Source organism: Limulus polyphemus, unplaced genomic scaffold, assembly GCF_000517525.1.
Source record: "Limulus polyphemus unplaced genomic scaffold, Limulus_polyphemus-2.1.2 Scaffold738, whole genome shotgun sequence".
Classification (NCBI taxonomy): Eukaryota; Metazoa; Arthropoda; class Merostomata; order Xiphosura; family Limulidae; genus Limulus; species Limulus polyphemus.
This window is the reverse complement of record NW_013666348.1, coordinates 355334-367993: the sequence shown is the minus strand read 5'-3', so window position 1 is coordinate 367993 and position 12660 is coordinate 355334. Positions and strand designations below refer to the sequence as shown.

The window sequence follows — 12660 nt, the reverse complement described above, 5'->3', positions numbered from 1 at the left end:
AGTATATATATATATAGTATATATATATGTATATCTATATATATATATTTATTTTATTTATTTTTATATTTTTTTTTTTTTATTTATATAACTTATATTAAAAGTTTTTCTTCATTACCCATTCAAGCCATTATTAGTCTCAAAGTGGGTTCCTCGTCACCGAACAACAATAAGTTAATTAGTTTTTGCCACATTTATATAACTCTAAATAGGCATTCACAAGTAAAACAGTGAAAGGGTTCTCAGTTAGCATTAGCTACCAATTATGAGACAATGGAGAGGAAGTCTACATAATAAACTAGGCATATTCAAGCAAGCTTTTGGATCCAATATCAAAACTATCATAAAATAAGCTGATGATAATCCAAGAGCTATACACGTAGTTGAGCACGTAAATATCCTGTACTTTGTGAGAAAAATATTATGCACATGATGGAACTGTGACTCAATAAAATAGTTTCTTATGCTTAGTAACTGTTAACAACTTTAAGTTCCTGGTGATAGGACCTATCTTAACCATGAAAACAAGTCCTTACTTAGACCATAATGATACAACCCACATGAATAATGATGATAGGACATAACTGGTCTTGTTGTACAAAACCAAAAAAGATTTGACAAGTACAATGTGCTTATACAATGAAATAAGAAGATGTTTAACTTTGGGGTGGGTGGAGGGAATGGGAGGTAACAGTGACTGGATGTGACAAGCTTGTCACAACATACTATGTAGATAATGTCTGCATGAGGCTTAGCCTCCGCAACATCATAGAAATTATAGCTTTTATTCAACTCCAGACACTGTGCACTCAACCTCTCTCTCTGTCTCTAAAGTGCAAAAATTGTTTTAAGTATTCTGAAGTACTGGAGAGGCCAAATTATATGTTGGTCCTACTCCACTGTATAAAAAAAAAAGAAGTTTCCAAAATTGATACATTTTTTTCATAATTCATTTGTTACATACAAAAGACAATATAATTTTAAATGATCAATACAACAATTAAAACAAACAATACAAGAAGCCTCATTTAAATTTTTTTGCATATAACTACATCCTATGGGAACTTCATGGATTTTAATGGAAATAGATGGCATTGATATATATGTTTGAGAAAATTTTAGAGGTTTCTGTTGAATCATGAAAAAAACAATCAGGAATACAGAAACATGTTTCTTATAATGCTGCCATGTGTCAACTTAATGAGTTTAAAAGCAAATATATTCCAAGTATACAGTTACTCTGATTTTTTTTTCTCATTTTGTTGTTAAGGAATATTCTTGTACAAAAAAGAACTGGTTGCTTAACAATTATTCTGAACTGCCTGAATCTAGAACAGGAATACATGTGTAGCCAACACAGTGTAGGCTTAGAGAACAACTCCCTAAAAATGATGTTGTGTACACTGTAAAAATATAAGCTTACATCTAGATAGAAGTTGTTATTTTTCAGCATGTCAAAAGTGTGAAATCTAAAACAAGTCATCAAGTACTGTTTGTAAAAATGCTTAAAAATATTGAACAAAAGATTATAGAAAATTATACAATATATAACAAAGACCAGAAAGCTTTCTAAAAGTAGAGAAAAATAAAACACTTTTGCTAGAGCTGAATTACACCCATTCAAACAATCTTTTCATGCAAGGAGATGAGACAAGCTTAATGATTTATGTCTTTTTTTTTTCAATAATTTGTCATAGTTGGCTCATTTCTTCTGATTTCTTATTTATTCACTGGTATATTGGCTGGTTCAAAGTTAAAACTAATAAACAAATTATCAATGAAGTTATGAATTTACATATCAATATACCATGCTGTCTAAGTTGTTCACCTATTACCTGAAGAATACTGAAAGCTTGGTTCTTAATTTTTTCAATCTTTTTTTTGTGTTCACTGTTGTATTTAGTTGACAAAATGATATATCAGTTTTATGCCTTTTAATGTTTGGAGTTTTTAATCGACAGAGCCTGTTCAGATTTTTTATTCCACAGATAATTCAGTAAATACTTATTTTTTTAATATTCTGCTTATATGTTGGGAATTTTTTTTTTTGTAAGTTGAACAGCTGATAGTGTATTTATTTATGATTTTCACTAGTTTTAATTAAACTGAAATTGAGCAGATATTGCTTCTACTTTGCTACATGTAGAAACATTAACATGTGTTACTATTGTTACAGAAGCACTAGCCTGATAGTTGGTTCAAGTCATTTAAGCTACGTGGGTTTGTGTACTCTGGAATTAGAGTGGACTTGATTCAGAAGTTCAATATAAATACCTGTCAAGCATTACATGGCAACTATGTATTTTTATTAGTTTAGAAAGCCTACAACCATATTACTGTTTACCGCAGATTCAATATCATGCTCAAGCATTTTGGGGAGAGAGAGAGGGGGGATATCATAATATCGCTATCATAATTTGCAGTGCTTTTCAGTTCCTTACAGTGATACACACTGCTGTATCATGCAATTGTATCAATGTCACAGCTTCCTTCTTCTAAATGACGACTCCCTGCAAGAATGCAGAAGTTGTGCGAAGGTATAAAAGTTCATGGAAAAAAAAAAGTGATTTGTTTTAAATCTTATTTTATTATTATATGATATTGAAGGTCTTTAAATGAGTCATTGTACAATCCTAAAGGTAACTAAAGAAAATTAAGGGTTTTCATGGTAATAACTAATGTAGACACCAAAATGAGTTGACAGGAATGAAAGTTGTTAATGAAATTAGGCTATTTTAAAATGTCGAGTCTAATTATTATTATTTTTAATGTTGTTACTGTCATAAGGCATAATTTTATTTTATTAAATGTACTATAAACTTCTCACTAGCAATTAAAAGTGAAGCAATGCCAAATGGCGATGCAACATCATTAGGTAAGAAGCAAATGTGAAAGAGTACCAACAATTTTAAATAAAAACTGAGTTGAAAGAAGAAGTAAACAAAGAGCAAGTTGAAAATAATAAATATATTTTCTGAAAATTCAGGAAAGGAAAAACCTTTTTCAAATAAAAGGAGGAAAACAAAGATTTAAAAAAGTGCATACCAGCCCACTTCAACCACTGTTTTAGAAAATTAAATACAAGAAATACATATTAAAATATCAATATTGTCTGCAGTAGATTTTTTAAACAAAATCACTGGGATATAAATGCATGTGTAGCTAAAATATTTAAGACACTAATAAAATAAATATAACATTTAATGGTTTTATGTAAAACTTAACTCACATTATATTTATGTAGTAATAAGATATTTGAAGAAAAATGCAAGATATTTGAACACAGAATAAGTAAACAAGATTTTAAAATTACAAAATTTCAACTGTATGCCTAAAAATTTGGTAAATATTATTAGAAAAATAATTTTGTTGCAACAAAAACAAATAATGTATACCTAGCTCTAATCACATTATAGTATATTCTCTAAATGTGCACCAGTAAATTTTATTTTACTTTGTGAACTTGAGAATGTAGGGCAAAAGTACTGGCTATGAAAAGAAGTTTTTAAATCTTCACACTGATATGAGGACAGTGTTCAATAACTTTATCTTCAAGCTAATACGTCACAAGGAAAGACTATGTTCAGTAAGTATTTGTTTTCAAACAGATATATTTACAAGGACAGACAACAGTGAATAAATCTTTTGTTTACAAATGTTTCAATACGTGCTTCTTAATTTACATATACAACTAAGATTTTAAAAATTTACAGAACTGTCTTAAATGTGCTTATCACATTTTTACTATTTTTAAATAGAAAAAAAAAACAGTAAGTTTTTAATGTCCATTCTTCATGGTTTTACGACATTTCTACAGATTAGTAGTTTTAGCTTTACTTGATAAACAATTTTTATTTTATACATGGGAATAATGTAAAACATATAATTGGGTTTGACATGGTGTATATTACTAATGTTTTTTATTATCTCTTTTTATTACTCAGCTATATTATTTATGTTTTCCTTCTTTAATTTTTTTTTACAAAATCTAAACCCCTCACTATGTTTTTTAACTTAATTTATGTTAGCTTTAATTTTTGTTGGACTTTTTTTGTTTTGTATGTTTCAAGAACGCTTACTTATGTTTTTGTTCATCATTACTGTTTCTTGTTGATGATCTTATAATTAACTTACCAACTGTTATTGTGGAAAATATGTTTATTATATATATACGTGTGTGTTTTTCATTTTAATATATGTTGTTTCAGGAAGTTTAGGTATTTTATTCTGAAGCTGCCTTTTTCTTCTAAGTTAAATACTACTTCAGTGTATTTATCATATTGAATATGACTGAACTGATAGAATGTTATTTTTTTCTTCTGTTCACAAATGTGCCAATAATTACTTATAAAAACAAAACGCTGTATTAATGTTTGAAATATTAATTGTTTAATAAGTTATGTAGCTTGTAACACGTATGCTTTCTAGATACATTTACTTAAATAATTTTTGTTATACAGGATTGTTATAAGATTTGGTTTAGATTTAGATTTTAATAATTTCAAATAAAAGTTTTGTTGCTTGTCTTATTATTTTGCTTTCATTGAACTTTTTTTGTTTGCTCTGAATGTGTTGATTGGAATAAAACATTAATTTTTGTTTGTTTTTAAAACTATAATAAGACTTTCTGGTATCTTATTAGCTTTTATGTATAATGTCTTATGAAGTACTGCATTTTTTAGATTTTTCTAATAGCTTTTTTTCTGTAACAGGTAATAATTTAATTGTATCACTCTCAAAATTATAATTTCCTTTTTTTATTATTATTCCTTTTTTTCATGTGTCAAACAGGTTTCTAAACTAAATTTTTAGATGCACTGAAATGCTTTTTTTGTTAATAAAATCTTCCTAACTCTCAAGATCAATTCAACACTTTATTTGGTTTGAAACTGGAATAATAACATAAATAATCATTAAAATAATAACATTCAGCAGTGTTTACTGATACATCTAGATACTTCTTAAAAAGAAGTCACATGATGCAATCACACATGTTTCAAGCACTTAAACAAAAATAAAGATGTTCCTGTATATTTATTCAACATTATTTATGTTTTTAATTATTCCAATGTTTAGCCAAATAAAGTTATTAAATTTAAACTCTGGAATCCTCCTATATTATTTTCACGAAGAATCTTATATTTCTTCTATACAACCGTTCTCCCAGAAGCAATTCTATAAACTGAGTATACAAGAGAAAAGTCTATCCTAAAACAAACCTACTTCTAATGAACTAAGCTTATAAGTCAACACCAACACAGAAGGGGGATATTTGTGAGGGGTGAAATGTGTTTTTATAATTGGAACTTGATATAATTTCCATTTTAAAATATTTACTTAGTGAATTTTTTTTTGTGGGACACTTAATTAGATCATTTGGTGAAAAACTGGCTGATAGATTTCAATCAAAATAAATGTATGAAATATTAAAGCATGGCAATTATTAGAAATGCCAATTAATTAATCACTGATTATTGGGCTTATTAATCTATTACATTCACCTAATTGATTATTTTCACAAAATTTAGAATGTTGGAATAATCAAAAACAGTAACAATCAGAAATACTAATATCAATTAGTTGATTATTTTCATTAGTTGTGACACTTGAAAAGTAGTTATAGAATCAGTAGTACTGTTGCATCATCTGTTTTTGTATTTTACATTCACAATGATAGAACAAAGGGACACACACAAGTTTTGGAAGGGTATAGGAGTTGTATTCAGCCAAGACAGTTTTACTTTTCTAACAGGGTGGTTGGCATTTTAGAATGGGTTGCATTCTGATGTGCTGGATGCAAAAAAATTTAAGATAGTCATATAAAAAAAAGACTTAATAAATACTTAACTAATTTGATGTTGTTGTTTTTATTTGTTTGATGTGGATGTGACAGCCTTGATGGACCAATGGACCCCTTGTTTTCTTTATGTATTATCTCTAATATTTAAGGTGCTATTATCAACTTTATTTTTCCACAAGTCAAACACTAAGTTTGTCTTATCTCCAATCTTCTTATATATCAAGTGTAAGAACCACAAAGTCACAAAAAGTTATTTATCACATTTATTAAGATCATCACTAAAAACAATATGACACTTTTATGAATTTTGCACTATAATCCTAATAAATTAGGTAATTTAAGTATAATTTGTCTTAAAATTTATTGTACACAGGTTCAAAAACTAGATTTAAAAGCAGTTTAAGGCCATGAAGGCTACAGTCACGCACCCAAATTCTTGGTTTTTGACCTAGTTTTTCTGATCACCATTCTCATTTTTCAAATTAACTATACTTGTGAATTTCCTTAAACACAAAATATTGTAAGAATTCATGCTAAGTAAACCACCACAGGGAAATGGTTCAACATTGACATGAATACTGCATATTTAATTAGCTACACTCATTACCAGGTTTATGAAAATTTATTTTTGATCTACCTTAAAACTTAATAAAAGTAGGTAGCTTGCACTGATTGGAAGTTAATAATAATTCATTTGGAAAGTCAGTAAAAATGAATTACATATGTTCTTCTGTAATCAGTGTCATGAGTAAATGCCAGGTGCTGGTGAACTGGGAGGCATACGAGGCTCACTTTAGTTTCTAACTATTTACAAATTATGAACATCAAATTCCAGTTAAAGTTTAATTATCAAAACAAGTATTATCTATAAAAAAACAATTAGATGTTAAATATGTTCTTACTCCCTACACGTATTTATTTACCACCTAAAACCCCATCTCAACTATTTTAGTTCATATCAATAACATTTTATTTTAAATATTTTTATAATAATTGTAATAAAACTTTGGTATTATTAACTACTTGAAGTAGAGGGTGCTAAGATAAACTTGCGAAAGTATACCACTCATTACTAGTGTTACTACTTACAACTAAGGCGTAAGTTAACATAGTATAATAATAATAAATTAATAATATTGCTTGCTCTAGTAATTATTTATATCGTCATTTTTTAAAAATAATCTTGCCAATACAACAGAGACTGTTAATGTTAAGCACTAACTCATAAAATTCAAACCGTTCAAAATATATTTTAAACTATGCCTAATGTCAGCGCTATAGCGAGTTATAATGTTTTTTTATAAATATTACAGGTTTATGAGTCGTGTCTTCGAACAAGAGCATTACATGAGTTTAAGCCTGGTTTACTTTACAGTTACATAGAAAGGAAAACCGGCTCACCCACTGAAGATAGCTCAAGCGAACAACGGCCAAGGCTTACAAACACGTCTACACCGCACTTGACAGAGGTAAAGGGCTTTGCTGCTCCGGGATGTGTAAACAAGCTGACTCACGCTAAATCAGAAAATCGATATCCTCTTTGAGTTTAAGAACAAATCAGTACGTAAAAAACATTTATTTTTCTACGAACCAAATTTATCTAACAAACATACAGATATTCCTTGCTTATAAAATGTATGTTACACCCTACTTTTCCTCGTCACTCTCCCACTTAATTCCAGAAATGGCGGAAAAAAGCACACATGCCCGTGGAGTGAGCTGTTTGTGTTATATATGATACGAGCATTCAGGATCTTCTGCTGATAAGCGCGTGCGTGCAGTTGAGCAGCGTATTACGCAGACTATGCGATAAAAACAAGCAGTCGGTTTGTTTGTTTGTTTATTCTAGCGCAAAGCTACGTAAAAGGCTATTTGTGCTGTATCCACTACGAGGAATCGAATCCCGCAGTTAGGCTTGCAAGTTCGTAAACTTACTACTGATCCACTGGGGGACATTAATCCCAAATTAAAGAATTTTTGGGCCCTGTGCACTACGGCAAATTTGCCTCTCTTTCCTTAAACTAGACAGTGCACAATGGGCTATCTGTGCTGTGCCCACCATAGATATCGAAACCTGAAGTTTAGCGACGTATGCCTGCTGACTGGCCGCTGAGCCACTAAGGACACGTTTGATATATACAGCTTGTAAATATATGAACAGCTTCCTATATTATTATCATTATTAATAGATCACTTAAATCTTTCTCAGCAGAAAACACACACGTACCAATGATAGTGCAAAGATTTGTTGCAATTTAATGATTTAATGTGAAATACGGATAATTAAAAACAAAATCATTTTACCTGCGTCGTTTAAGTTATAGATATACTTAGAAGGCATTACAGTTATTGTAAAATATAAATAAGTAAATGAAGTTTATGCGCATTGATAATTTAGTGTGTTTTTGATTGTCCTATACACCTGTTTCTGGAATCCCTTTGAGGTTTCCCCTCTTCCAATGACCCGGCCCACCGAGTGCACGTTGGTTAATTCGGGTTCGTGGATAAATTCACACCTGTTTCAAAGGTTAAACGCTTAATGGTACCATTTTAAAGCAATACGCTACAGAAAATTACTGAACTTAACAATACATACATTTTCTTGTTTGTTTGTTTTAGAATTTTGCGCAAAGCTACACAAGCTAGGACGTAGCAAAGAGGGAGAGTGCCGCACAAATCCAATTTATTGTGAATTCTGTTAGCAAAATGTTTATCTGTCTAGTGAGGAAAATAAATATTTTCTTGTTGCGACGAATTTTCAGGCAAACAACAAAAATGCTAAGAAAAATTCGTCAAATATCTGATAGTTTTAACACTTTACCTTCATTTACACCTTTTTTGTTTAAGGATATCCGAAAATGCCAATTATCTGTTTACTTACAGCGTGCTATTTAACCCTATGCATCCGAAGGTTCATAGTGCGCATGGCACAACCTTTTACAGAGTTACGTTCAAAATGTAACTAAGCAACTTTATTTTCAATATATGCTAATAAATCCATGTTGTTGGCAAAAATTCAGTCATTGACACACACACACACACACACCCCTCAATATAGGGACTTCGCTTTGATCCTGCAAACATCACTCACTGCCATATGTTGGGCTACTCGTGTTTGACCAAGGCCTGGAATGACCTTATGGTTAAGGCACTCGTATCGCAACCTGCGGGTTCGAATCTCATTACCGAACTCGCCTTTTCAGTCGTGAGGGCAACACAAGGGTCAGTTCCACTATTCGATTGGACGAACCCAAGAGTTAGTGGTTGCAGTGTCGCGTTAAGACTTACCCTTACTCTTAAGAAAATGGCATACAATTTGATGAACTAAATATATTAGTGATAAAAAATAAGGAGATACAAAAGGAAAATAGTTTTTTTAAAAATCTGGTTTATTGTTATTATTTTTTATTATACACTTCATATTTTATTATACTCGCAACGAGCGGTGGGCCCCTGACGGCGGTGAGCCATAGGCAACTGCCCCTTTTGCCAATTGTATAAAATGATCCTGGGCGGTGGGTAGCGTTAAGTTGCTGCTTTCCCTTTAACATATCAAATTAGGGACGGTTAGCACAAAAAAAAAACCTCGATTAGCTTTGAGCGAAATTTGGCAAAATACTACAAACTATTCTGATCGAATATTAGGATTTTATTGTCACACTTATAGCGTATCCACGACCCCAGAGTTCGTTTTTACACAACAGAACACTAGCCAATAAACCCCCGGAATCATAGTACGGACACGGTAACCACAAAGCCACACGCAGCTCGTAAAAGTACACAATAAAATATATGAAGTAATATGTAACTGAAGGTTGTTGAAAGGAGAAGAAGAGAGGTGGAAATGGAATAAAACAATTAATTAATAAACTTTTGAATGAACAAATTAATCTGGAGTATTATCACGTATATACATAACTCTATATATTAGCACCCGTGTGTACAAATATATCTGGTTTAGATACTTCAAATGTTCAGTCCGAGTTAAAGAAAACCCAAATAACAAGTAAATAGATACAACATTTATTCGCGTTACGCATAGACAAGATTATTGCGCCTTATTTGGGACTGTTTATTTATTATTTCTTTCCCAAAAAGTTGTCCCATTTCGGATAAAGTAGTTAGTTTAAAGGTGGTACTGATACAATACCATAATTATTAAATTGTATGGCCAGGTGGTTAGGGAGCTCGACTTGCAATCTGAGGGTCGCGGCTTCGAATCCACGCCTCACCAAACATGCTCGCCCTTTCAGCCGTGGGAGCGTTATAAAGTGACGGTCAATCCCACTGTTCGTTGGTAAAAGAGTAGCCCAAGAGTTGGCGGTGGGTGGTGATGACTAGCTGCCTTTCCTCTAGTTTTACACTGCTAAATTAGGGACGGCTAGCGCAGATAGCCCTCGTGTAGCTTTGCGCGAAATTCAAACAAACAAACAAACAATTAAACTGTTTACGAATATTCTAAGGTTTAAAAGTAGAGTGGTGTGAAAGTTTCTTATATATATATATATATATATATATTATCAATAATTCGAATATTGAAGCCAGATTTTGATGTTTTAAAAAGACGGGCGGTAACACCATCATAAGTATAAGGTATGGTCCAAGTAATACCCTGTTTGAATTGCTTTATCTTCGAAATAAGGTTTGTATAATTCCTATTAGAATCATAGTGGTTAAAAACCTTTTGATATAGGATAAAGATAACTGTTTTGAAAAGGATATTGTTTGGAGTCCTGACATACATCTGTTTTATCTTATGACTTGTGTGGCATTCTCTGGTAAAACTGATCTTCAGGCTCCACAGAATAACAGGAGGTTCTACAGGATATTTAGTATGAAGTAATTCATTATCATCACGGATAGTATTATCGTTCTAACTGATATTACCAGATTTACATTTAACTATTATACTCTGAACGTTTGTAATAACTTAGTCTTTGCTTTAGATTGCTAAATATTCCCCTAGTTACTGTTGATATTTTGATATTAACTTGCATTAGCCCGTCTTGACTAATAATCTCACTATAGTAGATGTCATGATGATAAATTAAGTATTTTTGTGCGAATTGTTTCAAATTAGTTGCCTTTATAATGTCAATTATAATATATCTGAAAAGCTACAATATGAGTATAACTGTAAAATAAAAGACAGACAAATAGTTAGAAAGATAACAAGGGATAACCTTTATTCCAGGAAAAAAAAATCAAACGTTAATTTATACGCCATGCTTTAATTGTTATTGTTTGTTATTAAGTACAAAGCTACACAAAGGGTGATCTGTGTTCTGCCAACCACAGGTAATCGAAACCCGGTTTCTTGCGGTATAATTCTACAGACATTCCGCTGTGCCACTGGGGATGGGGAGCGCAATGCTTTAATCAAGAAGATTCACAAGTGTGTGTGATAGTTCTGGTACAATTGTAAATTATTGCTTTAGAATCTGCGTTTGTTTGTTTTGTATTTAAGTGCAAAGCTACACAATAAACTACTGTGGCATGTAGGCATACCATGCGTGTTTTATCTTCTTATTTGAATGTAAAACATTTAAAATTTTTCGTTCATTCGACATACGTGCAGTTTCCACATAACATATGGTAAAAAAAAAAGTCATTTAGTTACTTTCTCTCACTAGCTACCTACTGTTCTCTATCATTCCCCTGAAATAATACCTGGTCCGCCCATGGGGGTTATAGCTGTACAGTTCCATTTCGTCTATAGAAGTAGGATAGTAATTTATTTCAACGGGAGGTCAGGTGATACCTAGAGGTAACACTCTTCCTCAGTTTCAAATGTGTGAGTAGTGCAATTTGTTTTGAGAAGGTATTACGTTATAGATTTTATTTATATAACGCGATGCTTCCTCAGTCTGGGACAGAATTGCAGATTTTGAAGAATTTATCAATGTTGCAGGTTTCCAACTTACTTAGCACTCCAGGAAAGGTTAATACACATGCTCTTGTTATTCAATAAATATTGTTTTCACAGTGTCTTTACATTTGTGTCCAACTGTTTCTTTGCACAAATTCAGTTAGTTTCAGAGAAATTCAGAATTACTTCGTAATATTTCCTGGTAGATTGTTTCATTATACAGCTGACTTTTCTTATTAATTCGGGGGGATAGGTCCCCCTGAAAATATCCACTATCAATACAGGTATTGAATTTTGAATCTGTAGCGTTTTAAGTCCTCAAACTTATCACTGAGCCACCAGGAAAGGTGCTTCAAAATCTGTTGTCCAATACTGACAGGGCCAAATTTAGACCCTTTGAGGTCTCCATGCAATACTGCGATGTTGGAGGCCCCCTTCCTAGGGTGATTAAAAAATTGAGGCTTTGAATCCGGCATTGAATACCGACAGGATAGGCACAGAGATGATAAAGAGAAATTGCGATGATGTTGTAAACAGGCTTTATTAATCACGAACAAAATACATTTAATTATTCAAGAAATGATTATAATTAGGGATGCACGGGTACTGGGCTACCTGGTAATTCTCGGCTCCGGCCGAGTGTCGAAACTAGGCATCTAAGCCCTAATCTTTTTGGCAACTAACGCGGTACTGAAAGTTACAGTCAATAATTGATTTAGTTATAAAAATAAAAAAAACGTGTTCCGAGCAACAAAAACTACCGCCCGCTGAATGTCGGGGATTCAGAGAACAATATGGGTTAATAACAGGCATGGCTTGAGAAGTGGATTTCTGGAGAAGGTGGGGGGTTTGAGTATAATAGGGGTTAGGGTTTGAGAAGTTGGGGCTAGGCATTGAAAGTAAAACTTAATGTTATGTTGATGATTATTTGGTTAAATGTACTAAACGTCAATTTTGTTTCTAATTTTTTGTGTATGTTGTTTTTTTTCTT

General features: G+C 31.8%; 1 protein-coding gene across 1 annotated transcript in view; it reads right to left on the bottom strand.

Annotated features, from left to right (window-relative positions):
- LOC106460270 (beta-arrestin-1-like) overlaps positions 1–7606 on the bottom strand; it is a 38705-nt gene extending 31099 nt beyond the window's left edge. The window contains exon 1 of the mRNA XM_022386939.1: positions 7202–7606. The gene's annotated coding sequence lies outside the window, so the exon portion shown is untranslated. The remainder of the gene's footprint in view (positions 1–7201) is intronic.
- Positions 7607–12660: the final 5054 nt, after the last annotated feature.